This window comes from Syngnathus leptorhynchus, unplaced genomic scaffold (assembly GCF_054491065.1).
Source record: "Syngnathus leptorhynchus isolate UIUO unplaced genomic scaffold, UIUO_Slep HiC_scaffold_143, whole genome shotgun sequence".
NCBI classification, from domain to species: Eukaryota; Metazoa; Chordata; class Actinopteri; order Syngnathiformes; family Syngnathidae; genus Syngnathus; species Syngnathus leptorhynchus.
Genome location: NW_028232110.1, coordinates 160,324 through 165,000, shown reverse-complemented (window position 1 = coordinate 165,000; position 4,677 = coordinate 160,324). Strand labels below are relative to the sequence as shown.

Below are 4,677 nucleotides of genomic sequence, written 5' to 3'. Positions count from 1 at the left end.
CCAGGTAGGAGAGAGGGTGGCTGGGTAGCGCCTCTCGCTCGCCGGCCCGCCGGAGCGGGGGCTCGCGCGACTGTTTTCCGGACGCCGGCCGCGGTTCGCGGGGGCTCTAGGTGGTCTGACGCTGCCGCGGGGTGAGATGGATCGGGCTGGACCCGGCGCAGCCGAAGCCGAGGACGCGGAACCTCGAATGCGACCCTCGCGGACCCCTAAACGAGAGGAGCTGCGCCCGGCCTCGTAAGACACCTCTTCTCCGGTGCTAGGTCGACCCCGACGCCGCTGGCCGCCGCCGCCGCCTTGCCGCTATCCCTCCGCACGTTTGGGGCCGGTGGCGACCCGCAGGACGGCCGACAACTCGCTCGTTTGGCGGGGCGATGCAAGGTTAGGCGAACTGGGCGGTAACTCGGGTTAGTCGAGGGGACTTCGCGGTGGACAGGGGGGTGCGAATCCGGCCGGGCGGCCCTTCGATGGAGCCTGGTGCAGGGACATTCAATGGGATGAGCCGCGCTCGCCGCGGAACCTTCGAGCGCCGCTACTCAGCAAGTAAACGAGAGGGAGCTGCGCCCGGCCTCGTAAGACGCCTCTTCTCCGGTGCGAGCGCCCCGACGCCGCTGGCCGCCGCCGCCGCCTTGCCGCTATCCCGCCGCGCGTTTGGGGAGGGAGGGCGACCCGTAGGACGGCCCGCCGACTACACGACCGTTTGGCAGAGCGAGTGCAAGGTTAGGCGAGCTGGGCGGTAACTCGGGTTAGTCTGGGGAGACTCGCGGTGGACAGGGTGGCGCGAATCCGGCCGGGCGGCCCCATCGATTAAGCATTGGTAGGGAGCCGAGGATGAGCCGTGCGAAGTGGCCTCGGAGGCGGTCCGTGGGGGACGACGGGGGGGGACGGGCGTCGGCCCTCCGGCCCGAGCAGAGAACGTTCGGTCACCCAAGCGGGAATCTGCGCCCCGGCCCGAGTCGGACTCGGTCGGTGCGGCCCGCTGAGGCCCTCAACTATTCCCGTACGCGGGGGTCGGGAGCTGCGGCGCTGCGCCGGCGACTTACCCGCGCGAGGCACGCACTGCGTGCGGCCAGGATGCGGAGTTGGATCGGCGCTGGTTGGGAACCCTCGGGGAACGAAGGCGGACGGCGGCCAGCCGGCGCCGACGAACCCGTCGGGGAGGGGGCTGGTGGCAGGCGCGATCGGCACTATTGCTGACTGCCGGGAGGGAAGCTGCGCCCCGGCCGAGTCAGACTCAGCCGTTGCGGCCCCCCCGAGCCCGCAGCGCGTAGCGCGGAAGCCATACGCCCCCCCGATGCGGAGCGACAGACGCCCCCGCGACCGCGGTTGGTCGGGAAGGCTTTTCGGATAGAGGTCGGACGGTGTGTGTGGACGGCTTCCCGTGGTGCCGCCGCTATCAAGCCGGAGGGTTTGAGAAACGACATTCGCGGAAGGACCGGCGCGGCCGGCGGACGCTCGCACGCGCGGCGCCCGACACTCAGCCGCTCGCTCGGCCTCCGTGGATCGTGGCTAGGTGGGATGGATGCCAAACCGGGTCGTCTCGGTCTCGCCGCAGTACGGTCGCGCCGGGGCCTGCGGGGCGGCGCGGGGAGCGCACGCTCACGCGGCGGCCGGGGCGCTAGAGTGCGACCCGCAGTGGGTAGGAACCGTCCACCCGACGTCGGACGAGCCGAGGCCGATGGGGGCCCTACCAAGGCGGGTCATGAGTGCCAGTCGGTCAGTTGGGTGAGGGGGTACTCGGAGGCCCGCCGGGAGCAGACGGGCGACCGGGGATGGGGGGCGTACGCGGGCGGGCGCCGGGAGAAGACGGCCCGTCCGGGGTCGAATCTCGGCCTGTGTTTTCGGAGCCGGCCGGGCATCACGCTCCCTCCTTGGATGGACAACATTCGTAGTTGACACTTTGTGTCATTTTATCCGAGCGGGCGGGCGCCTCGAGAGGCGGACCGTCCGGGGCGACTCTCGGCCTGTGTTTTCGGAGCCGGCCGGGCCTCACGCTCCCTCCTTGGATGGACAACATTCGTAGTTGACACTTTGTGTCATTTTATCCGAGCGGGCGGGCGCCGCGAGGCGGACCGTCCGGGGCGACTCTCGGCCTGTGTTTTCGGAGCCGGCCGGGCATCACGCTCCCTCCTTGGATGGACAACATTCGTAGTTGACACTTTGTGTCATTTTATCCGAGCGGGCGGGCGCCTCGAGAGGCGGACCGTCCGGGGCGACTCTCGGCCTGTGTTTTCGGAGCCGGCCGGGCCTCACGCTCCCTCCTTGGATGGACAACATTCGTAGTTGACACTTTGTGTCATTTTATCCGAGCGGGCGGGCGCCGCGAGGCGGACCGTCCGGGGCGACTCTCGGCCTGTGTTTTCGGAGCCGGCCGGGCATCACGCTCCCTCCTTGGATGGACAACATTCGTAGTTGACACTTTGTGTCATTTTATCCGAGCGGGCGGGCGCCTCGAGAGGCGGACCGTCCGGGGCGACTCTCGGCCTGTGTTTTCGGAGCCGGCCGGGCCTCACGCTCCCTCCTTGGATGGACAACATTCGTAGTTGACACTTTGTGTCATTTTATCCGAGCAGACGGGCGCCGCGAGGCGGACCGTCCGGGGCGACTCTCGGCCTGTGTTTTCGGAGCCGGCCGGGCATCACGCTCCCTCCTTGGATGGACAACATTCGTAGTTGACACTTTGTGTCATTTTATCCGAGCGGGCGGGCGCCTCGAGAGGCGGACCGTCCGGGGCGACTCTCGGCCTGTGTTTTCGGAGCCGGCCGGGCCTCACGCTCCCTCCTTGGATGGACAACATTCGTAGTTGACACTTTGTGTCATTTTATCCGAGCGGGCGGGCGCCGCGAGGCGGACCGTCCGGGGCGACTCTCGGCCTGTGTTTAAGGAGCCGGCCGGGCATCACGCTCCTTCCTTGGATGGACAACATTCGCAGTTGACACTTTGTGTCATTTTATCCGAGCAGACGGGCGCCGCGAGGCGGACCGTCCGGGGCGACTCTCGGCCTGTGTTTTCGGAGCCGGCCGGGCATCACGCTCCCTCCTTGGATGGACAACATTCGTAGTTGACACTTTGTGTCATTTTATCCGAGCAGACGGGCGCCGCGAGGCGACCGTCCGGGGCGACTCTCGGCCTGTGTTTAAGGAGCCGGCCGGGCATCACGCTCCTTCCTTGGATGGACAACATTCGTAGTTGACACTTTGTGTCATTTTATCCGAGCGGGCGGGCGCCGCGAGGCGGACCGTCCGGGGCGACTCTCGGCCTGTGTTTAAGGAGCCGGCCGGGCATCACGCTCCTTCCTTGGATGGACAACATTCGCAGTTGACACTTTGTGTCATTTTATCCGAGCAGACGGGCGCCGCGAGGCGGACCGTCCGGGGCGACTCTCGGCCTGTGTTTTCGGAGCCGGCCGGGCATCACGCTCCCTCCTTGGATGGACAACATTCGTAGTTGACACTTTGTGTCATTTTATCCGAGCAGACGGGCGCCGCGAGGCGGACCGTCCGGGGCGACTCTCGGCCTGTGTTTAAGGAGCCGGCCGGGCATCACGCTCCTTCCTTGGATGGACAACATTCGCAGTTGACACTTTGTGTCATTTTGTTCGGCCTGTGTTTAAGGAGGCGGCCGTCCTCCACTCGGTCCGTGTTTAAGGAGCGACACTCGCGCTCCGGTTCGGCCTGTATTTAGGGAGGCGGCCGTCCTCCGCTTGGTCTGTGTTAAGGGCGACACTCTGTCCATGTTTGAGGAGCCTGGCCCTGACGCTCCTCTCCGGCCTGTGTTTAAGGAGGCGGCCGTCCTCCCCTTGGTCCGTGTTAAGGGCGACACTCGGTCCATGTTTGAGGAGCCTGGCCCTGACGCTCCTCTCCGGCCTGTGTTTAAGGAGGCGGCCGTCCTCCCCTTGGTCCGTGTTAAGGGCGACACTCGGTCCATGTTTGAGGAGCCTGGCCCTGACGCTCCTCTCCGGCCTGTGTTTAAGGAGGCGGCCGTCCTCCCCTTGGTCCGTGTTAAGGGCGACACTCGGTCCATGTTTGAGGAGCCTGGCCCTGACGCTCCTCTCCGGCCTGTGTTTAAGGAGGCGGCCGTCCTCCCCTTGGTCCGTGTTAAGGGCGACACTCGGTCCATGTTTGAGGAGCCTGGCCCTGACGCTCCTCTCCGGCCTGTGTTTAAGGAGGCGGCCGTCCTCCCCTTGGTCCGTGTTAAGGGCGACACTCGGTCCATGTTTGAGGAGCCTGGCCCTGACGCTCCTCTCCGGCCTGTGTTTAAGGAGGCGGCCGTCCTCCCCTTGGTCCGTGTTAAGGGCGACACTCGGTCCATGTTTGAGGAGCCTGGCCCTGACGCTCCTCTCCGGCCTGTGTTTAAGGAGGCGGCCGTCCTCCCCTTGGTCTGTGTTAAGGGCGACACTCGGTCCATGTTTGAGGAGCCTGGCCCTGACGCTCCTCTCCGGCCTGTGTTTAAGGAGGCGGCCGTCCTCCCCTTGGTCTGTGTTAAGGGCGACACTCGGTCCATGTTTGAGGAGCCTGGCCCTGACGCTCCTCTCCGGCCTGTGTTTAAGGAGGCGGCCGTCCTCCCCTTGGTCTGTGTTAAGGGCGACACTCGGTCCGTGTTTAAGGAGCGGCCCTCGCGCTCCGGTTCGGCCTGTATTTAGGGAGGCGGCCGTCCTCCGCTTGGTCTGTGTTAAGGGCG

At 66.2% G+C, this 4,677-nt stretch overlaps 1 non-coding gene across 1 annotated transcript in view; it reads right to left on the bottom strand.

Annotated features, from left to right (window-relative positions):
- LOC147037700 (18S ribosomal RNA) overlaps positions 1-7 on the bottom strand; it is a 1,907-nt gene extending 1,900 nt beyond the window's left edge. The window contains exon 1 of the ribosomal RNA XR_015064352.1: positions 1-7. This exon is cut by the window's left edge and continues 1,900 nt beyond it. This is a non-coding gene — a ribosomal RNA (18S ribosomal RNA).
- Positions 8-4,677: the final 4,670 nt, after the last annotated feature.